Source organism: Opisthocomus hoazin, chromosome 14 (assembly GCF_030867145.1).
Source record: "Opisthocomus hoazin isolate bOpiHoa1 chromosome 14, bOpiHoa1.hap1, whole genome shotgun sequence".
Lineage (NCBI taxonomy): Eukaryota > Metazoa > Chordata > Aves > Opisthocomiformes > Opisthocomidae > Opisthocomus > Opisthocomus hoazin.
This window is the reverse complement of record NC_134427.1, coordinates 18,500,521-18,524,684: the sequence shown is the minus strand read 5'-3', so window position 1 is coordinate 18,524,684 and position 24,164 is coordinate 18,500,521. Positions and strand designations below refer to the sequence as shown.

Below are 24,164 nucleotides of genomic sequence, written 5' to 3'. Positions count from 1 at the left end.
ACACTTATTGATAACTAGTTGTCTACTACGAAATGTCTATGGAATTCTACTGGCCTAGTGTGACTGAGGTCATGCTACATAAATTTAATTGTAATCGCAAATTAAATTTACATATACTTGCTGTACAATAACGATGAAGTAAGAAAATGAAACACAGCCTCCTCCCTGATACAGCTTTGAGAACCTAGAAAATTTCAGCTCTATGGTCAGATTAGTTATTTGTAGAAGTTACTGCTGGTCTATTGAAATAATTGTATCAATGCCACTTGCTGTGTATAAGAATATGGGCCTATGGTCTTTTAAGATACAAAGTGAAGTTCTCAGAAAAATTTTATAGATGTTCTGTGATGTATCTGGGATTTTTTGTATTTCATGTCTGAATAAAAGTTACTAATGCAAGAATGTCTTATTTTCAGAAATAAGTGTTACTCATATGCTGAGCTGTTTTATTTTGTTGGTTACTTGGTGGCCGCTTGCCCAATACTACAACATATAACCTCTGCCTCTCGAAAAAATTGCTTTTATGGTTTTCTTTTATGGAGTTATTTATGTTTAGAGCATTTGCGAAGCTCAAGAGAAATGAAATTCCTTTCACTGTCTTTTGTCTCAAAGCTTGAATTGTTTAGCCTAATGTCTTAGTTACATTTGAGTCATACTGCTATATAATGGTTGTACTCTCTCAGCCATTCATGGGGCAAACAGCATGTTGTAGCAGCTTAAGAAAACAATGCGACGAATGTTACACAGCAATGGATGTTATACAGTGTTTAGATTTTACAGAAGCACCATTTTTTGGATTTAAGGATTAATCAAGTACATTCTGACTTATTACTAGTAGTCAGTGAACTACTTTAGCTGAGAACCATTCGCATCAGCACTTCTTAGCAGCTGTGCATGTCTCACTAAAATGTTGTGGTAATAATTTTATTTTTACCATGATTTGATAACAGATTGTATACCTGTTGAAATCAAATACAAGGAAATATGGTAAAAGCTGCCTAAAACACGATACATGAACTTACTCTGTCTGCTAGTACAATTAAATTATTAATGGTTTAATTTCTCTTTTTTTCCACAGGATTCGAGGTTCCAATTAAAACTGTGTTTGGGCCATTGCTTTGCCTGCCAGTACTTAATCTTTTCCGAAGGCCTCATTACTTATCTAAAACAAAAGAAGAACGAGGTAAGGAGAGAAAGTAATGAAATGCAGCATAGCACATCTGTCAAAGGAACAGAAAGTAGCTTTAAAAAAATATCCAGGATCAATGACATTAAAAAATTATTTGTTGAGTGCTAAATGTGTTCATGTTGGGCATCTTAATTCTAAGGGATCTGTAACTACCATTATATTCTTGCACACACTGAGGGTTTGGTTGTTTGTGTTGAAGAGATTTACTGTTGATGTAGCCACAGGATACAAATGACTGATAGAAATGAGCGCTCTGAAATTGCTAAATGCACCTCTCTGTACTGTGGAGTCCTTTGGAAGGTTGTTTGACATCTTGATGCTGAACTTGTGAATATAATTAATATTTCTGAAGTTATTTAACATTCAGTTTTGGGTCAGTCTAGATTTATGTTCTCCAAATATGCATAATACAATATTGGGTGCTGTATTAAAAGACTTACACATTTCAGCACTTAGAGCTATGCTATGCTTTGTTGTTGATAATAGATCTTTCTAAAATACCTGGAATTGACTTTTGCTATGTCACTTAGGATTGCAGTAATATACAAGAAGGCAGGCATAACTAGAGGTGACAGAGAAGAGCAGTGCAGTGATTTAGCCTTGATGGGATAAGGATGTAAGGGAGACATGGTTTGAAAAATAGGAGCCTTTTCTGAGCCTGAGAAGTATAGCCTGCAGTGGCCATCTCTGTACTCACTGCTGACATTCACAAAGAGAGGATATTGGGATCTCAGTGCTTATTTTTCCCATTCACTCATTTTTTTCTGCCATTCTCAGATTTCTGCAAAGGGTCAGGTTCAAACCAATACTAGCTGGTGCAGCCCAGGCTCAGTGGCTCCTGAATATCCTTTCACCTCAACCACCTTACCTGAAAACCAGCAGGTGAGAGAGCTTGTTGGCTTCTCACCTTTTCAACATACAATATCTTGTATTTGGTTTGGGACTGTTAAACATGCATCTTATCCGGAGTGTCTCTCCAGAACACTATTTATAATTTTGCTTTTCTAGCTGTATAAAGGGTGTCATTAAGTAGCTGGGAAAAATTGTTGAATGTGGCATCATCAGACCATGGATAGCCATAGGCTATGCAGCAAGCAGATGGTGGTAGTTGTCAGCAGGAAGTAAAACTGGGTTTAGTAGGTGTGTTTTTAAAGGATGTGTTGCTGAGGGAGAGTTCTACCTCTAGATCCAGAGCTGATAACATAGATAACGGACAGTTCCAAGCATTCCTAAAATGTTTTTACAGTTGCTCTCAGAAACTACTCTTACATACGTAGATTGTTGGATATGCCATGTAAATCCTTGAGGCTTGCCAACTAACTTCATGGTTTCGGAATCCCACCTTACTGTAACTCTGTCTTACAGCACAGTTGTCTTCTGTATTGCCCATCTAGGGCAATATTTCTGCTAAAAGCTGGGGACATTCACAGGAAACCGTTTTGACTGCATGTGGTCTTACAGCGTTTGACCGAATAATCTATTTATTGAGCAGCTACTGTACAGATCTCATTGTATTGAGCTCTGAGACTGGAAAAGATGATAAAACAAAAAGTATTTGTATAATTTAATAAAAATTACTTCCTAGCATTGCTTATGGAAGCAAGATGAGGCAATTGCATAAAATTAGTTACCAACAGGGTCCATATTAAAAAAATTAATTAAACATTAAATTAACTACTCTTAACAGGATTTGGAAAAAGCACACTTGATTTGTCTGTAGTTCTTCAACTTTCAGCACCTGATAAGTGCATTTCAAAGCTATTCTTTCAGTAGATAGATATCTCCAATTTAATGTCTGAAAGATTCTCTGATATTTTCTTGATTTAAAAATTAACTTTTCCACCTTTAAAACCTTCCTGCTTCTTCAAAACCCTGTTAGTGAGGTACATTAACAATATAAAACAGATAATCCTAGAAATTATTAGATTCTTGTAAGCATAATTACCTTATCATGATGACGATGACATAAAAAAATAATTCTACACTGAATTGGTGCCTAAAATGAGGAATGTGCTAACTATGTATGCAGTTTAATTGGGATCCCTACTGATACTGAAAACGGTCAAAATCTTGTTGTGGTTTCTAGTGAAAACAAGGCTTGTATGATTACAATAATGTATACATATGAATGGGATGTATGTGTGTTTGTATCCCCTAATAATTTTAACCTGTAGATTGATAACAGGGGTTTTTTTTAGCCCAGCGACTGACAGTAACATGAAGATAGAGTTTTGAAAGAAAATTATGTTCCCAACTTTCTAGTGGAAATAGATGTCTTTGCAGAAAAACAGGAGTTTTAAAATGCCCTGAGGGAAGGCCACTGCGTAAGCTTCTCGAAAAGATTCTACAACAGAAAGAGACCTAATTACTGTGCCAAGTTTGGAGAGGTGTTTCAGTCAGAACCTGCACCATTTAAAGATGGGAGGAGCCACCAAGAAAATCAGTGGATGCAGGGCATCGTCCCAGGGTTCTGCTCAGGAAATCAGGCAGCCTTCCTCCTTGTGTGCTCTGAACATCTCCCTCTGCCCTGTGGTGCATATATCCAGTTTCTTTGTAAGATGTTGATATTTGATATCAAAACCAGGGGCTCAGTCTTGCGGCAGTAGGAACATTTACTTTCAGGTTATAGCTTTTGTGTTTAAAAGCAAAAAACATTATCGTACGTCTGGTTGGCAGGCATTGTGCTTTATGGTTTCTTATATTTGCAGTTTCAACTGTAAACACAGAAAACCATCCATTTTGCTTACGGGACAGCTTATTGTTCTTATTGAACAGTAACAAACCTTATGCTATGGATGAAAGAATTTGATTTATCTGTATTATTAAGTATACTAGGTATGTGATTAGACATCACTCATAAACCATGTGTTATGTTGCTATTTAATAAATTCCTGTTAGCTTGTACAATCAGGGCAGGGTTCTGCAGTGAAATCCTTAAGCAGATGAAATATATGTCAACACATGGCTCCTAGCCATTGCCAAGTCTTGATAGTATTACAGGCCTTCAAGATGAAATGTGGTTTCCTGGATAATTTGTATAATGTATCTTAAAGGTACTCATATTTTCAAGGTGCATTTGGATTTACAAGCTATAAAAGATAAAGCATGCTTTGAGTTTCTATTTTAGATAAAGTACCATTTAAAATGCTTGAGGCTTCTCCTCCTTACAGTGGATGGTTTGCTCTGAGGATCTTAAACATTCATTTCCACTGGTTCTCATATCAGAGATTCTCTATTAATATTGCCATAGTGAAATAGACTGACTGCTGGGAATCTCCAGGCAATCAATGAAAAATACTTTGCAACAATACTGTCCTTTTCACTTTCGTTAAAGGTTGTGAAAGCAATTTACAAACATTAATAACAAATTACAGTAAGCTCCTGAAGCTAGATCTCTGTGAGGTTTCGGTCCTAGAAACTTTTAAACTGAGATACAAATGGGCAACAGCTATGCTATTATAGTGGAAACTAGCCATTCCTTTGCTAGGCTCTATTTTCTGTGGACCCTCTTAGACATCTATAAAGTTTTGTTTTGAAAATGCTCACAGGTTCTAGTTTAGTAGGCATGGTGGTGTTGGGTTGACGGTTGAACTTGATGATCTTAGAGGCTTTTTCCAACTTATGGTTCTATGATTCCCAGCTTACATTTTGAGGCTAAGCTTTGATTCTTCAGTCAGGGCTCTGGGCCATCTTGAGCTTTTTATTAACTTGATCTAAATTTTGAAAGAATATGAAAAATCAAAAGGAAACAAAGACACTAACTGGAGAGGAAATACAGGTTCATTGAATGTCCTGAGAATAAAATCAGCTTTCTGATACCAGTATTCACCTTGCCTAAGTACAGAAGCTTTCTTAGTGAGAATGATTGTGTTCAGCGTTCAATCTGTTTTACACTGTTGAAAGGCTAGACCCAACAACTGTGAAATATAGATAAGGAGGAATAGCCAGCTATTCAAACTTCAAACAGCAAAGCCTTAGCTGTGTTTGACAGGCTTTTCCTTCTTCTTTTTTTTTTCCTTTCTCCTTCCTCCCCCATAATTCCATAAAGTGTTTGTTTAAATTTTACAGTGTATTCTGTATGTTAATGCAAAACTTTTATTCTATATTTACTGCTCTTAGCCAAGATGGCTTAATGTAGGGTAGGAACTACTGAATTATCCATTGTCAGAAAGTGCTCGGCAAATAATTATGCTTGTGTCTCATTAAGTTATCTCACAGGAACCTCATTCCAACTTTCACAGCCTAAAAACATGTTAGGAATGTATTTCATGGTGATTCCAAGATATGTTTACAGGGTCAGTGTATGTTACAGAGATAGCAGATGATAGTGCGCTTTATTTCTTATTCTTTTGTGCAACAAAAACTCCTTTTGATGTCAATGGAAATCCATTACGCAAAGGTGATATTTTGTTACGTTGTCTGGTACTATAAATCACGTGCACATATACCCTACTATTTGAATCATAATCTCATATACTCTCCTTGTAATGTCAAAAACACTGTTTTCAAAGATAGGATTAAAGCATTTCTTAGCAATAACTTGAACTATCGAGCAATGAAATGTCATTACTCCTTTAATTATGTACAGAATATAACAAAATAGAAGTTGCTGTACAATTTCAGCAATGCAATTTCTCAGTAACTCACCATGGAGACAGTTTCTTGCAATATTCCAGAGTTCTGTCCTTTAAGATAAATGTATTCTTCTGCAACTCAAATTATTTTACAGTCTTTAAAGTCTCATTTTACAAATCACTGATGTATTAACTTAGCTTAATCATCTATGTGAGTTTTGTCTAGCAAAAGCACATATGTGGTAGAGATGTTTCTTACTTCTTCCAACATCTGCTATAAACCCAGTGAATCAGTAACAGGAAAGATAAAATGAATAATTCAAAAGATCAACGCTGACCAAAGACCACTTAGAGTATTAATATATCTTTGGGTTTGTGCCTGTTGGCCATAGTTTTACAGATAAAACGTATTTTGGAGTAAATAAAGCTGATCACTACATACTATATCTATATATGTAGTAGTATGTTCTTTTACTAGCATTAGAAGTATTGAGTGAGTACATTGTGATGTATTTTGCTCACATCAAAAAGGCAATAAATGATTATTTCTTCTGCCTAACAAATTTCACTTATTCTTCCACAAAAGTGATCGTATCCTGTTGTTTTTAACTTTAGACTGTTCATACTTTCCAGTGCAAGGAAGGCCTGTGGCACCAAACAGCACTTCCCCAGACTGTTTGAACACTGCTGGGGCTGAATGCTTGGCTGCCTTTGCTTAGAAGGAAATCGACACTGGATTGTCCCTCTTTGGCTGTCAAGGAGCAGTAAGGCTAGAAATACCAAGACACTAGAAGAACTCAAATTGCTTTAGGCACAAGAACTCAAAGGTGCCTCTTACCCTGGTGAAATCCTACCACTAGCTTGCTGCAACATGGTAGTTGCAAGGTCTTTTTCTTAAACTTCCAAGGATGTTTGTGCATGTGTCTGAGCCTTGCTGCATTCTTGAGTTGGAGCAGTGAGACAGAATGCTGTGCTCCTCGATAGCATGTGATCACTAAAAGGCTGCTATCCAAGTTCATCTTCACTTAAGATTACGCATAGCAGTGCCTTTTAGTATTGTGTTAACAGCCAAGGAAAAAAAAAATATCAGAATTGGTGTGCTGAGCACCTCTCTCTGGTTGCAGCAACCTCTACTGCAAGTCCTCTTCCTGCTATTCCCAGAAAAATTATTTGGAGATTTTCTTGGATATTAATTGTTACAGAGCTTTCAGGTGGCTTACAACAGTAAAGTTCTGCCTCCAGAGATTTAGATGAAGCTCTGTGTAAGTAGACTGATCTCATACTAATCCCTGGTAGGCATTCTTCCAAATCTTAAAACTGTAATTGCAGTATGCCAAAGAATTTTTTTTTTTTTTTAAACCCAAGAACTCAGTACTTGAAAGAAAAGAATCAGTGCTGTAGGTCAGAACTTTGGTAGGTGGGAAAGTATGAATGGTCATAACGTAAAACTGTCTTGGTGGTACCATCCTTTATGGTACATGTTAAATTCAGCTGAAAAATGAAAATATAAAAAGGTTTCAAGTATGGAAAAAATCTGTATGAAAACAAACCAAAACAGTATGTGTAAGCCCTTAATTTAATTACTGCAGATTTATTTTGATTTGTATCTGAAACACAGCAGGCAGAAGAGAGAGAAATTGCATTTGCTGGATCAGAAATAGATCATTCTAATACTCAGTATTTTCCATGAAGCTCTCTGTAGGTTTACAAGCCTAGAGAGCTTGTCTCTGTATTTTCTGTTCCTTGATTTAAGGAAATTTTACATTTTATTTCCAACATAAAAAAATATATGAAGATAGTAATACTGGATATATCAAAACTGTTTTAACAGGGTGGCTTGTTCCTTATAGTGCCGAAGTTTAGGGCCAGCAACTTGGGGAACTCTGCGTTTGCCAGGAGATCACTCTCCTTGACTTCTTCAGAAACCCCCTTGGAGAAATTAGTTCTTTCACATCCCCAGCATCAGGGAGACTCTTTCTTTCAACTGCATGGGTACAGACCCACTACAGTCATGCAGCTCTTAGTTTCCATCAGTGAGATGTATAAAATTTGCAGTTTCTGCACAACATTTGTCCTGTTGATCTCCGCATGTGTGCAGGCTGGCTGTGCGAGTAGGAGGAAGATTTTCAAACCTGTGTCAACGCCTTTTACCCAAGTTTGGGCAGCAGCACCCAGACATCAGAGTGCTGGACACTTGGCCATACCTTTGCTCTGAGGGCTATGCTGTGCCTAAGTTTGCCTTAGGCAGGGCATGTCTGCAGTCATTGCTTACTGAGAGCACTTGGAGCTTCTCTTCCAGACATCTCATGGCAGAACTGCTGGGAGCCGTCAGCTGTTAGAGAGCAGAAGTGAACTTCTAGAAGAAAGGAAGGTTGCTTGCCAGTAAATCTGTCTGAGTACCTGACATACAGCTTCACATTTCGCCTGCCTTTTCCCCTCTCAGTCTCTTTAAGATACAATTACACATTCACTGTCCAGGAGTGAGGGACAGGAATAACACTAAATCTTGGTTTAGAAGAGCATGTGCGTATGAAAGGGTGGTGAAAAGAACTACTAAAGCAGGTTCTGGATAAGCAGCTATCCTTTTACCTGCAGTGCATCAGGTATATAGCAAGCCTGGTAACAGTGCATTTGAAGCAGGAGCATTCAAATTCATGTATAAACAGCTGTACCAAATAATACTGCATGGATGTTTTAAAAGTCATTTGGAAATAGAAATAGAGAGAGAGATCAGGGGAAAAGATTGAATTATAATTCAGTGATCCCGTATTTATAAATTATCTAGTATCTATAACGCTTTAAAATAGGATTTATTTGCTTTAATAATTCATGGAACGTTCACAGTAGGTAATTTATTAATAATACAGTGTCATCAGTATGGATTTTGACAAATTCCTATTTCTGTTCTGTTGAGCCTACTGGTCTGTTTTATTGCAGCAGCAAGAAGCTCAGTTTTAAACAGCAGTGAAAGAAAGCCTATTACCTTGTTTCAAAATAAAATATAGAAATATCTGTGGAATATAAAGCTTCAGTTTGAGATCAGAAGTAACTACAAAGGTAGAATTAAGCATTCACCTCTATTTATATGGATGCTAAAGGTCACTATGGAGAAAAATACTAAAAGTATGCATGCACTTAGATTTGAGTCATGCCACTAAAATCAATGGAATAACTTTTATACTTATTGGTATAATTATGCTATTAAGACACTTACTTAAGTGTTCTGCTGATTCAGAGCCAGAATATTCAAGCACTTTGCAAAGCCTACCACATCAGAAATGTACCATTTGCAGTCTGTTTACCAAATTCTTTCATATTCCGTCATTATCTTCAGCTGTTTCCTGTATTCTTAGTATGTACATTAGCAGTGGCCCTACAAGAAGTGTGTACGTGTTGGTTTGCAAATAGTGCTTCTGTAACAGTAACAACTAGTAAGGTGGGCCTAATTATTTATTTATCTGCATTCAGATTTTTTTTCTTGCTTTCACCAAATAGACTTCTCAAGCGGCAATACTCTGACATTGCATCTGAAACAATTTGTTGCAGAGCAGCAAATCTTGATGTTTTCAGGAAAAAAGCCAATATCTGGTTAGTGTTATTGCTAAAGAGGCTAGGATTGTAGTTCCTAAGAAAGCAGGTCTGTTCATTCCCCTGAGAAGATTAGAAACAAATATGTACCAAATAAGTCATTCTAGCTATGATGATTTCATTTAAGCATTCTAACAAGTAAAAAATTGATAAAAAATAGAAGCAATGGAATGGGTTGATTAAGTCCTTATCCAGAAACACCCACTGTAGCGGTACGGGTGATTTTTTTCATTGTAGTCTGCCGCTGGTGGTGCCAGACTTACTGGTGGCTGTCAGAGTTTCTACTCTGTGCGTGCCTGTGTGTACAGCCCTCTGCTCCGTAACTTTCTGGGCAAAGTGGTTGGGAAACTTCTGCTGTGAATAAATTTGGAAGTGAGGGGTGCAGTGCACTGAATGCACAAAATAGTGTTCACACACAAATGGGAGATGGACCAAGAACTAAATCTCAGCAGTATTTGCTTTGGTTTATGTTGGTACTGTAGGGGCTAAGTGCAGGGGAACTGGCACAAGAATGGATAGGTGAGATTTGTGGTACATTTAGCGCTGTCAGTGTGAAATTGTTGGCAGCTCATGGGCTTCCGCTTGTATCTCTAGAGCCGCTCTTCAGGCAATCAGTTAAAGGACCAAACCAATGGAAGCCCTGGGCCGCCACTGCTGGTGGTGGCTGCAGTTCCTGGCTCTCCTGGGAGTGAGGTGAGAAAGAAGGCATATTTATGCCTGGCTTGCACAGAACAGTGGTGGTTTATGGTTTTGTGCTGTCTCAGTCTCACGTGCGTAAATGTAAAATCTGGCTGTAGAGTGTCTGTCAGTCACGATCAACCATTTTGTGATAAAATAGCAAAATTATTCTGGAATCGGATCTGATGACTCCTAAAATGCATTTTAAAAAACGGATCTATGTACCCCATAAGACAATATTTTCTCCAAAACTATAATTTTTGGTTCAGCTCTTACCCCAAAATTATTTTTGAGGCAAGAAGCAGAGCCGGGGGGAGGAGGGGGAAAGAATCTACAGGTTTCCTTTTTGGACTTTTTTTTTTTTATTTTGACTGAAAATCTTTCTCGAGCTGTGTTTGCTAGTATTTGCTATAAGTAACCAGCAAGTTGATTTACAGTAGGATCCATAACAGTCTTTTGCTGATGGCTGTATAGAGTTTTACAAGTTGTATGGGTTTTCCTGCTTTGGGCAGTTCTCAGACTTTGCCTGGTACAATGCCTCAAACAGTAGCATGGGATTACTAATATTGCTGAGATGTGTCGATGCTTTATGACTGTTCTTTAAACCCATACATTTTCTCTTTTAGAAAAATCAAGATGTTTGTCTAAATAAAGTAGAAAGGTTCTTATGAAATCACAGTGATTCATTTAGACACTGATTTGTTTTCTTCAGTACTGAACACTGCTTGCGTGCAAATGTCTGACATTAGACTAAAACATGCGTTGTATCCCTGTCTTAAAGCTTTGCCTTCTTTAATGATGAAAGGACTTTCCTGCCCTGTGTATTAACTGGATCAATGTTATTCAAAGGCGGTTGCGTGTGTGTGTACATTTCAGTGTTTAGGAATACGTAAACACACAGTATTTAATTTACAGAAATGGTATGCTAACTTAACACACAAAAGCAGTGCTTTGTGGTAAATCATCCTGCATCCTCCTTAGTTTCACATGCCTGAAGTACAAACCATGAAAACAGCAGCATAGTTACTGTGGGAAGGATATCCAGAAACACATAACTATGCAATACCTATTCTGATAAATCTGCATGCTGTCAATTGGAGGAGATGAAGGAGAAATTTATTTTAAAATCTTTCTAGCAAAACTGTTACTGATCTTCAAGCGTTTGTCTTTTTATTCTTTCCCTTACCAATTCTCAGCCAATGGACAAGGACATCCTGTATTGCTTCATTCCTTGTGATTCATTCCTCATAAAACAAGCTGTTCTTTTAGTGGCACTTGTTATTAATCAAGGTTTTTTCCCCTCCATTAGAGTCGTTGTTGGCTCAATCACTTCAGTATATATAATCACTAACTTTTTCTATTCCACTAGTGAGTAGGTACTCTGATACGTCTGTCAAAGGGATGCTGGTACATTTAGTGTGATACTTTGCAATTTCAGTGAAAACGCTAATGGTTGAAGTGTGATTGCTTTTTTTCCTTTTTTTTTTCTTTTTGAGAGAGAAAGAATAAAAAAACCATATTGTATGTTCCCCTCAGAGAGAAAAGAGAGAAAAAGGATGGAAAGTTCCAAACTCAATTTATTTTTGTATCATTAAAATGTTCAAAAGTACAGAGGAATACTCTTGCAGAATCAATCACTTCATAATGTATCTGCAGAGACACTAGACTTGCATATCCTAAAGAGAATGCTGAAAAGGCTGAAGTATCAATTTTGTACAATAGTGTGTGTATTTGCAGAGTACAGCACAAAAATTCTCACTGTTACAAATGAAATGGAGGAGGCAGAGGGAGGATGTTGTGTAGATTAAACCTTTATTGACCTGGTATTGTTTTCGGTGCAAAAATAGTACAGCTTCTGCCTGGAACAAACAGAAGGACAGACAGAGGAGATGTAGTACACCATCAGTTAGGTATTGATGATATATTTTAATGCAAGAAGGTAATTGTTTAGATAATAGGAAAACAATATCTGAGAAATACTCAAAAAATGAATGCTTTTTTTCATGCAAGTAATGTTTGTTCTCTAACATTTCGACTCCATTCTGACAGGCTACTTTAAAACCAAGATAAAAGACAGAAAATAAAAACAATGAAAACAGAGTAAATATGTAGCCACACAGCTCTGTTTCCAAAATTGGGCTTCTCATCATGTTTTCTCTGAATTTTTCAATTACCTTTTCCTTGATTTCCACTGATGCCTGCACTTTTCCTTTCCGGACTTCACATATTACCTGTACTTTTTCCTACCCATTTTTACATAAGCCTTACGGTTTTAATTCTGTAACACAATTCTGTCTGTTCTTTATTCTTCTCCTGTCCTTCACCTTCCTTGGTGATTGTTTTGCAGAGATCTGATGAGAAATCTTCCATTCCCACAACTCCAAACATTATTAGTTTTTCTCTTTAAGCGATTCTGCTCAATCGCTGAATTTTACTGCATCCGATCCTAGGAGTCAAATCATCTTCCAAAGTCCTGATATAATTTGACCTTATCTCTTAGCTCATTTAATCTACCCTGCTCACGCTTTGAGTACTTTCCCCAATTAGGTTTTCACCTTTAAGCTTTGCCTCTTTTCCCATACTGTTCCATATTTCTGTATTGGCTGTCTTTTTACCGTTTCTTGCATTCCTCAGAGTCGTCTCCAATCCTCCTTACACATTCAGGTACTCCATTACTGAAGCTCTGTCCGAACTTGTTAGATAATAAGCTATTTGTGAAAGAGGTCAACTGTATGGTTTTCCAATCTCATGTGCATTTACTGTAGTACTTAAAAATATGTTGTGGGCCTCCTTGGTCACTGATTTTTTTATCCTATGTCTTGAAACTAGAACCTAAAAATATTTAAAAACTATGCTTACAAACAATAATAGTATAAATAAAATTATATTGTAATTCTCAAATAATTCACTTGCTTTTATTTATCCTGGATATGCACATCTGTCTTGAAAACATAGGAAGTATGTTCTAATATCTTCTAACATGTGTCTCCTAATATAGAGATTTAGGGTCTGAGCCAGCCCTCAGACCCAGCAGAGTTAAGAGTGGGAATTTGTCCCCTTGCACTTAGTACTTGTTAGCAACACTCCACTTACGCAGCGTTTCAGTGAACATCACATTAACGATGATCTCTTTGCTTAGTTTTGTATGGGTGTGACAGCTAACTTCCAAATGAATGGCAAGTTCCGAGGCACCAAGCCACTTGCTGAGGATGGCGGGCCCTGCGTGCCCCGCGGTCGCTGCGCTTCTCCTGCTTCATGGCTTGCGTGTTGTGACCGGGTGAGAAGAGAGCAGCTGGGACTGCCGCAAGCAGGACACACTGCGCTGCTGCCCAGGGCTTCTCTTCCCCGCACAAGCAACGCTGAACAGTCACTGCTTCTCCACATGCAAATAGTTTTAAGCTGTTGCTTAGAAGGTGACAACTAGTGCTGTTCATAATATTTTGAACGTGATGATTCAGTGCTGTGATAATTCTTGGTAGTTATGATATAATTTCTTAATACTCTGAGGCTGCTTTGTTAGGGCATAGTGGCTCATTGGATCCTATATCTACTTTTTTATATTCCTTTTAGAACAGAAAGAAAATCAAATTAAGTATTTGAGCATACATTCCATTTTGGTGCAGCATGCATCATTATGCTGTGTAACTACCATTTAGGAAATGGCTCTTATATAGAACCTGATGGGTTTTTGCCTTGGAAGGCTGGTGAAAGCAGTTTGTCCCTCCGGAGGCCCGCTTGCTGGCTGCGGGGCAGCTCACCTCTGGTCCGAGCTTGGAAAATTTGAATGAAACCTGCACCATCCGCACAGGAGATCCCGGCACCTGCCCCAAGCAGCCACCGTGTTGGTGGGTGGTGAGTGCTGGTTAGCACAGCAGTGACAGCCCTGGTTACATTCTGCGAGAGCCTGAGGAGCAAAACTTTGCAGGTGGGTTACAAAGCGGGGCTATTTACGTGGGCGCTAATGTGGGTTAGGATGATACTACGCTGTCTGGGTACGAATGGCTACAAATGCTGCAGTAGCTCCTGACTCATCTGGGACTCATCTGGGTTTTAACGAAGACGTTCTTAATGAAGAACAAAGTTTTCCTCCTCTAGGATTTGCTTGCTTTGGGGAGAAGAGTGATGGATGTCAGCAGATGCAGCCAGCCCTCTCCTGTTGGCCCTGTTTATTATCTATGCTACATATTCAGCTGGGTGACACAAAAGGCCTCAGTATCAAATTGCTACTTATTCTGAGATAGTTATCTTTATTTTTTGAAAAAATATTTTTAAAGCTTTTAATAACATGAGAAAAATAAAACCTATTTTGAGGTAAGTGATATTCGGCTTTGTATAATTTATCTCTGTGTAGTTTCTTAGTAAGTTAATGAAGTTACTGAGCAATTACACCACATCCCTCGCAACTTTGTTGGCTTCCTGCATATCTGAAACAGGCAGTGATATATTAGATATTATCTGTTACAGAAGAGGTGTGGAATATTTTAATAGCCATTGTGCAATTATATTTTGAGTTACACAACTAATGGGATTTATTGGTTTGCTTGTATTTGTTTTGTTTTCATTTATGTCTAGTTTGGCTTATATAAATTTCAACAATGTAGTGGTTTAATTGCTAACAGACTCCAGGCTGAAAGCCAGCTCTTAAGGAGTACTAGTCTAATGCGAAAGTAATACAGTGTATGAATCTGGTGGGAGGAGAGGAGGATGCAGGAAGGAGCGTATAGGCTGTGGCTGGAAATTACTGTGTTCCGTGTCTCGCTATTGGAACGTCATGCTGTAACTATGAGAATCTGAGGAAGGCTGTCTTTTCTAGATCATTGCATTTCTAGTGTGGCTTTTTTCCGCTCAACGCTACTCTAACAGTTTGGAGAAAGAGTCTGTCAATAAAATGCTTTAAATAAAAGTAAGCATAGGTGAATTGGGTTGGATAGGATTTTTAAGAAAGCATCGGTAGCCCACAGCTATGGATACTTTAATCAATTAGATGATTTAAGGTGTAGACCCTCTTCTCATTTTTCTGCTGCACTGCAGTGGTTGTTCATTGAAGCAAGTAGTTCTTTCCTGAGAAGTTTGTTTCTTCATCCGTGATGAAGCCTTTCATGAATTGCAGAGCAGAAGTTTTATTGTCTGGTGTCCTATTGTAGTAGTCAGCTGAAAAGATTATTAAAACTACAGTATCAGATCTGCAGATCACTCCTGTGTCATCTCCGAAATACTTGTCAAAGACGCTGCCCCAGAAAAGAACAAATTAGCTTGGTGGAGAGCTGCTGGAAAAATTAAAATGGAAGGGGAAGTCAAGTATGGGTTGAAAGAAAAGGGCATACTCTGTTTAGAATAACTCAGCCTTTTCCAAAGGTTGTGTAAAGGTTCCAGTTGTTGCACAGTTAGTCCAAATGTACATGTCTCGATAAACTTCATTGTTTCATGGGATATGATGAATGTCCCTTGGCTTATTTTAGAAAATTAACTACAGACAAGATTTCTGATATGTGAAAACAATGTGATCACAGTTGGAGAAAAAACATATGAAATAGCACTTACACATTGTATCATTATTAAATGATAAACAATTGTGATATACGTGGACAGTGGTCCACATACAGCAGTTACTCTGAAGTATTTATGCTTAATGACTGTTACAAATACTATGAATCTACTGCTGAAACCAGACTGTGTTGTACCTCAGTGTGCATGTGCAGCCATTCCGCTGGGACTCACTTGTCTGTTGCTGTAAGAATCCACTGTGTTTGGTCATGGAAGTTTTCAGCCAGTTCTGAAGTATGCTTTGTCCTTTTCTTGTAGCACAGCAGCTTTAGTCTTTTCTTGTATATCCTGTTCAGAATACTCTCCTGTGCCACTGGAGTCGTATTCTTGGGCCTAGTTTTTAATTCCTGACACGCTACCAAACTTGTGGTTACAAATAAACGGAGATTATTCCATGTTGCGATATACACAACACTTTACACGCACTCCTGTTACTTAAATGTGTTTTCTTTCTCTCTTCCTTAAGAAGCAAGTGTGCCTTTTTTCTATGGCTGGCATGCCACAGAAGTTGAGCAGAATGAGCAGTGGCAAACCGATGCTCACATTTGATGCTCTCAAGGTGTCTAAGACAGACAGACAGACATTGCAGAGGTGCATTCTTGCTCTGTCTGTGTGCAAACAGCCACTTCACTTTTGCCTAGGGTTGTCCTAGGCTTCTACTGAGGAAGAAGTATAAGCATAAGTGTGTAAGTATAATGTGTGATTTGCATCCTTTCCAAATTCATTGCCTTTCTTAAAATACTGAGCTGAATTTAGTGCTCAGTTTAAAAATGCTATTTCAGTAATTGTTTAAAGGCCAACTGGTGAGGCACTAAACAAAAGCTATCATGTTTATAAAGCAAAAAGCATTTTTTTATAACAGCTTCTTGCTATTTCGCAATGCAGTGGGGGATGGGAAGGCTTTGAAACCTACTCTATGAATCATTCCCAGCACTTCGTGTTACTGAAACGTGAATATTATTTTTAAATGTGTAACTATGCTATTAGAGCCTTCTGTGATTTAGAGAGAGCTTTCAGAATACTAAAAAGCCATTATTTACTTTCTTCCAGTCTATTAGTGCAGAACAATCCTCACACAGGCTCAGCAGTGGCAGGGTTGATTGGTTCTCAGTGGACTTGTCTTGTTAATAGGAGAAAAGAGGCTCTTGCTGGTATTCCTGCTCCCGTCTGGAACATGACTTCTCTAGACAGCTAATTGTATTGCGTTTGAACTGCCTCCCTGGTGTGACAAAGTAGGTATCCTCAGACCTTTACATTAAGTAAACGCCTATTCCTCACAGGTGCCAGAGCTTCCAGAGTTTACCAAACAAGACTGAACAATAGTTACTAACAGGTGGCATCTTCCTTTAGCTCAGTGAAACCCCAAAGTCGTGAAGCTGGGAATGCATCTAACTCGGTGAAGTTAGGCAGCTTTACTGCATCTCGTCATTTCTCCCTGCTGTGCTCCTTGCACGTGCTCCTGGAGCTAGCAAATATTTACGTGATGGGGCTTGGATCACTTTGCCTCCTAAAAATGGAGTGCTTAATGCACTCTTTATCTCATCATTAATTAAACTTCAGAAATACTCTTACATAGGGCTAGTGTAGGGTAATTATGTTCTCCAACATAGCTGCAGTAGATGTGAACTGCGTGAGAGCTTTGCTGCAGTAGCTGTAGCTCTGCAGCTAGGAATGAGTGGGAAGGAAGTGCTGCAGTTCCTTGCAAAACTACTGCCAGGGGCTAGTTATTGAACTTTAAATACATGTGTAGCTGCTGTCTGCCAGTAGTATTATCTGAAATGGCAAGACAGAACAAGTCAAGCACTATAGGATAATATAGGCTTTCATTAAGTTTTTACCATTTTTCTAAAATTGTTAAAACTAGATTTTCACCTGTGTTTATTAAACTGATAACCATTAAAAAAACAGATTTCTGTTGACTGTGCATTTGACAACAGCAACAACAAAAGCCCCAGTCAATGTCTGTTTAAATTACTATAGTTATGAAGTGGCAGTATCTATCAGCTCCTTTTTGGGAGGGCTTATAAATATTAACCAATGTGCAGATGATCTCTGAAATTATACAGTGAGTAGGGGTTTAAGAGAGAACTGGTCTTTTGTTCAAGTACTTCAAAGACTTGGAGAATATTGTAAGGGTGCAGGTTCATTTTACACCAGCTCATCTGTGCGTTTGCGTCACACAAGGGTGGTCCTTCTCCCTCCCCTTAGGTATAGCCCAAGCATCATTCTGCCAGCATCAATTTTGCTGACAAATGCAGCTTAGGCAAGCCTAAGGATCCATCTTTATCCTTTCCTTCACATTAATTTCATTCGAAAGAATGTGGGTGTTACAGATTTCTGGAGGACAACTGGGGAAATGCCTGGAACTGAGAAAGCAGCACAACCAGTTGTACAAGGCTTGCTCTTGATACTGAGTGTCCGAAATCCTGCTTGAATCAAGTGATGAGTACACGCTGCCCCATTAGGGAGAGATCCCTAACGAGTATGAGATGCCCATTACGGATCTCTCATGCCGCTCTTCAGTGTCCCACTCAGGTAAAATTTACCTGCAGGGGAAAGGAAGGTTGTAGAAAGCAGGTGGGATTTGAAAGCTGGGGGATAGAGCTGACACTAAGGTCCAGACTGCGCGAAGGCTGAAATCCTGTAGCGAGTCTCACCCAACGGTATGCGTTTATGTGTGCTTCTGAAACCTGACAGCCAAGCAAACGACTAGCTTTTGTCACAACGTATTATCTCTATCTCTTCGTAACTTTTAATGAATAGAATAGAGCATGACAATATAATTTTGGGTTTAAGTAGAGAAGAGACACGTGAGTTGAAGTTTTGATCCAGGTAATAAATGGGGCATTTTTCAATCCAATTTTTCATGGTTTGAGTGAGAGTTATGTGGTTAAAAATGATTTCAACAAACAATGTAAAATTGGTGGTGGCCATTTATAATATGAACCACTAACAATTGAATAATATCTAGTTTATTTCCTCCAGGGTGTAGTATCTAGTTTATGAATGCACTTGTACTTCATAAATCATTCTCAAGAGCAAAAGGGAGAAAAATGAGAAATCCATTTTCCTTCAACCCCTTGGGTCTTTATTTAATTTTTAATGAAATGGAGAGGATATTTCATCAATGGCAACAGTAGAGCATTTTCAACACACATCTTTGCGAAAACAAACAGAACAAAATCTTAAACCACCACCACTTAAAATCCCCAACCCACAACCCAAAACAAATAAAGCAAAGGAGCTGCCTTGAGACACAACACAGATTTAAAATCAAATGGATTTCTGAAGCATTTAAAGATTTGACAGTTACTTAATTTAGCTGTTAGATGTTCTTATATAACATACAGCAGAATATAGACAGTCAATAGTAAGCATTTACATGATTTTTAGGTGCCATAATACTTATTTGAGAGCACAAATCTAGCAATAATGTGTATTTGCTTTCTGGTTCTGGCTCACGTGACATTGGGAGCTCTGGGATAAGAACAGCTCTGCCTTGAATGTGGTATTTGTCCTTCTGTTATGTTAGACATAGGCTAGAGCTGTGTATGTGTCATAGGACAGTGTCACTCAAAATTCGAACAGCTGAATTCTGCTAAGCGAAATAGTGGAAGATGTTAATATTGTGTGAGATCGGAAAAAGATTTTTCTCCTGTTCATTTAAGAGTGAGCTTTCACAGTTTGAGGCACAATAACATCATGGTATAATCTAGTTTAGCTTCCTGTATATCATACGCCATTGTATTTTATGCATGCACGCTTGTATTTTATTTTTTTTAACCCTCATATTATTGAGATCATCCTCCATCTGATTCTGATTCAAAGATACTAACAGGAAAAAAAAGGTGGTGGTGTTGGGAGGGTGGTGGTGGTTTATTTCAAAGATTAATAATCCTTAAAATATGTGCCTTATTTCCAAGTCATATTTGTCCGTCATGAGTTTCTTGCTACATTGTGCTTTGCTGCCAGATTCACACTCCTTTCAATTTTATACTTTTTTTCTTAGATGGAGACTTAGATGCTCTGGTCAACTCTCAATCCTTTCCTTTGTAAGTGTCCATGGTTTGGCAATTTCCTAATGTTACCAAATTAATCATCTGTTTTGTTAAGTTTGAATGCTAGGACAGATTCAGTTGTTCGATACCCGTCTTGCCCTATTTCATGTAGTAGAAAAATGAAATTTGTTGTGGGTGTTTTGGCAGAAAATAGGAAATCCTGCTGTTCATTTTCTAGCAGGAAATCTACCTGTGTCATGTTGTCATCACATTATTATTTTGCTTTCAGTGACATTGGTCTATTATCAAAAATACATAATACTTTCACTAGGAAGTCTCTCAGTTTAAGTAGTAAGTCTTCTATAAAGTGGAAGGAGGAAGAGCTTTCATTCTCAGACTAATGGAATGTATTTTTAAGAGATGTTTCTATTACAGCCATTATTAACTTGATTTTCAGTGCTTCGTTCAGATTGCAAGAATGTAGTAGGTTTCTAGCAACTGTCTTTCAGAAAACAGGTGGGGAATCTAGATCATCTCAGTGCATTAGACTCAATTGCCTTTATATATTATTGCATTTTAAAGGTCCATTTAAATCGTAAAAATTGGAGCTTGATTTACACTAACAATCAACGTGTAAATCAGTCAAGACTAATGCTTATCTTTAGCCCTATGCTATCAGCTTTAAATATCTCAGCAGGTACTTTGCATGCTGCCTGCCCTGTAACACCTAAAACAACTGTTTTGGAACAAAAATAAAATTGCTACGGTTTCATTGTCCAAAAGCACTTGTTGCAGTGTGTGGTATTATTATGCCACTTATGCCAATTGTGGGTAGAAGCCGCAGATTCAATTGTTTACACATTTGTTGCACACAGGACGGTCTGTGAAAATGAAAGTGTAGAGCATCAGCTCTCAAACAGCATCTGAAAACTTCATACAGTGTTCAGAGTTCTGCCTTTTTTGTGCATCACCAGCAAAATGACTCTTTGCATAGCAAGCCTAAATGTTCTTTACACCAATTAGCAACTGAAACTCTCCTAATAGCGGGGTTTTTTTCTCATGCGTTGTGATTAGTTGTTTTGCTGCCTTAGATGGCAGTTCTGCTAAATCCTTGTTGCTTCGTGTCCTTATGGCTCATTTATTGTTTTATTTTTCTTGTGTTTTCTTACTGAATAGATTTATAACCTTTCCTGAAGTAATTCTTTTGAGATAACTACTTCCACAGAGGCTTCTTCAGTCTTAAATTATTCTTCAGTTTTTGGTTTCTAATACTCATACAAAATGTTGCTAGGAATCTCCATGGCTTCTGAAAACAAGGTGAAACAGTAAGAATTAGAAGAAACTCGGTAAGGAAAAACCAACTTATAAAAGAAGTTCTCACTTTTAGACCTTTGTCTTTAAAGGAAACTTCCATGAATGACGGTTTTCTTCCTAGACTGAAAATTCCAGAGTTGCATGTGATTCTTGGCATGCATTTTCAGAGGAGCTCCAGAATGCTCAGTGTTCTGAGGAGCTCAGCTCACATATGTTCCTCTGGATAAACACGTGATCAGATTTTAAAAAATAATGAAGCATTGCACAGCTGCAGTTATTCTCAGTCCAGTAAGACTTTGTTCTGAGTGAAGCTGCCGAGACAGGTTAACAGTACAAAGCAAACAGCCATTTTGCAGAATGAAACAAAAAGAATCTCTCCAAATTCTAAATAAAAGTCTTGTAGCAGTAGGTTAAGCTTTCTTGAATGCTTTCACTGTACAGTCTGACCATGCTTTAGGTGACGCTAACATTAGAAGAGTAGCTATTTAATAAGGAAGAGAGTAATGTCTATAGAGCATGCTAAAATTCAGGCCAACCTGCTTTTAGAACTTAATGTAGTTTTAAGTTTAGTTGTCACACTCTTCTGTATATGTTGTCTACAAATAGTTAACTGCAAATAAACCTGTTGTCATTCAAAGTACGTGGTAACCTTAATGTTAACGTCAGGAATAGTCTTAGCATGGTGAAAAACAGATAAGATGTGAACATACTCTCTAGCAACAATGCAGATACTGAGTTACATGAGCAATTGGGTACCAGTCTTGTCACAGAGATTGCATTTCTCTGTATCACTGAACATCAGCTAATTAAGAAGTGCATTTAGCCAGAGGGATTATTTTTATGAATTCACAAATATGCTTTAGGCAAACACAAAGAAAAAGTAACAAAGCTTAATTTACTTATGAACGCTGTACCCCATCTGCTATATACCTATATATTAGCATTAAGAGTATTTAATATTATTGTAGTATGCCTGTTTTCAAAATACATTTGACTCATTAAAAATAGAGAACTAAATTTTCATGTTCCTTAGAACATGACTGTAAGAAACAAATTCAAATGGTGATTAAATAATTGGTTTGTTTCATTTCCAAAGAGCAATATGTAATGTGACAGCACTTGAAAATACTTCATTCATGGATGGAATTAAAGGAGCCTCTTATCTTTATATGGCTGCATAAAGCGACTGCCACGTCCATTCCTGTGGACAAGCGATTCCCCTAGATAATGATGATGGATTTCTTATCTTCTCCAAAAGGAAGAGTAGGAACAGAACAGAATGATGACTTTTCTCTCCTGCATCTACCAACGTGTCTACAGTTGTGTGAAATTCTGCTTGAGAGTGTACTTAAAATGTGTATATGTGAACCTAAAAGGTGGATGCAGGGTGACTGCTGACCACAGATCGTGTAGGCAGAGCTGTGTAAATCATTCCGTTTTATTTGATTCTGTTTCAGTTCTTGGTCTTCCTGTTTTCAGAAAAGCAACTAGATCAAACTAGTTTGTGTTTTCTCTTCATGTATGTCTACTAAAAGTGAGTGTTTAAAAGTTTAATTTCAAGCAAAAATAATGATGTTTAAATTGAAATTATGAAAAAAATCTGTTCTAAGAAGTTTGTATTCTGCTCTTTGTGAAGCAGTAATTCACTAGTGAAACCAAGTGAGAAGTTGTATACACAAGGGTTCCTTTTGGGATTTTCTTCCACCCCCCTCCCCCAAACCAGCAATAAGCTGTTTTGTGGGATGAATTCTGCAGTCCCAGCAGGGCCTGATAGGTGTTTGGGATCTTTACCAGAAAACTGGAAGCGGTGGTTTCGGATCCACTGCTTGAGCACATTCCCTGGAATGCGTGTTTGCTGGCTATTGCCAGGGAGCCAAGTTACCCATCCCATCGTATGTCCGTATGCAGCGCAGCACGGAGCCCTGGCAGTTCTTGGGAGAGAGTCCCAGCCCCTCCCCGGGAAGCCAGCCGCTGCTAAGCCCTCCTCTCCTGAAGATGCCAGACAAATGATACAATTGCTCTGCACCCTTGGCCCTTCTGCTTTATTTCTCAGCACTGGAGTAGTTCTCTCCGCAGCTATTCTTGACTTCCTTAGCCTTTTAAAATAGCACATTTGATATATATGCTGTCATCCATGACGACATAGATCAATTCCAGCTTTCTACTGAAGCTCAGAATGCTCTAAGTTAATATGGTAGAAAATTAAAAGGTGATACTGTACTCATTTATGTTCATGCTGTGCTCCCTGGGTACTGCTTCGGCTTCTGCTTAACTTTTGTCAGTTATCACAAGCATAAGAACCATCGCTGTGTGCTGCTGGCTCTGACTTGAGCTCATCTACCAAATAATTTTATTGACCGTTCCCCAGCTGCAGTTGCTGACTTGCAAATATCCGATCTGTGAAGACAAAAACCCTTTCACACAGGGCAGAGGCCAGCAGAGCTCACCTCTCGCAGTACTGCGCTGGTGGCCTGCGCTTGACATAAGCTGTTGGCTGAACGAAATTTGATGTGATGTATTCAGAGAGGTATGATTAGGAAAGCAGAAACAAATAATCTACCGCAAAGAATTTAGCTTTTTATTTTGTGGGAGGGAAGATTTTTTTTTTTTTTTAAGCTATATGTTTTCCTGGAGTGCATTTGCTGTACAAGACACAACATTGCTGGTGGGAGATCATTTGTGATGCTGAGAACACTTGTGTTGTACGTTTGAGCTGAACAGATGAATATGGATTGGGTATATGGAACTAACTCATTACATAGGTCTTTGATAAGGTGTTTTTAACACCGAATTACCTCATGATTGCAGGACTAATTTCCATGACATCTCCAAATTTAACTTGGATTGTAGAGCTGTGTAGGAATTCTTGCAGCCTGTGGAGTCAGCACATTGTTGCAGATATTAATTTTAAAAAATTCCTTGGAACTGTCTGTGCACCACCACTCAGTGCAGCTTTTGTCCACTAAACATCACGATTAATAGCAACACTGTAGACAGTAATTTTCTTGTGTCTTTTCTGTTGTAAAAGATTATCTCTAAGTCTCTCAAAGTGTATACTGCTTTTCTACATTAAATCTAAAAAAAACCCCACAAACAAACAGAAAAGAAACCACAAACCAAAACCTTGCTGTTTTCTAACCATTTCGTATCCCTTGAGCTGTCACCTGGCAGGTTTTGCATTATTTAACATTTTTAATTCAATATGAATCATTTCTTTAAGAAACAACTTGATCTATGTAGAAATATTTCTCCTTTCAATTTTTCAACTATTTGAGTCAA

The 24,164-nt window shown here is 38.1% G+C and overlaps 1 protein-coding gene across 4 annotated transcripts in view; it reads left to right on the top strand.

Moving 5' to 3' along the window:
• TENM1 (teneurin transmembrane protein 1) overlaps window positions 1-24,164 on the top strand; it is a 1,260,898-nt gene that overhangs the window by 745,078 nt on the left and 491,656 nt on the right. For all 4 annotated transcript variants that reach the window (XM_075435330.1, XM_075435332.1, XM_075435331.1 and 1 more), the window contains one exon: window positions 1,079-1,183. The gene's annotated coding sequence lies outside the window, so the exon portion shown is untranslated. The remainder of the gene's footprint in view (window positions 1-1,078; window positions 1,184-24,164) is intronic.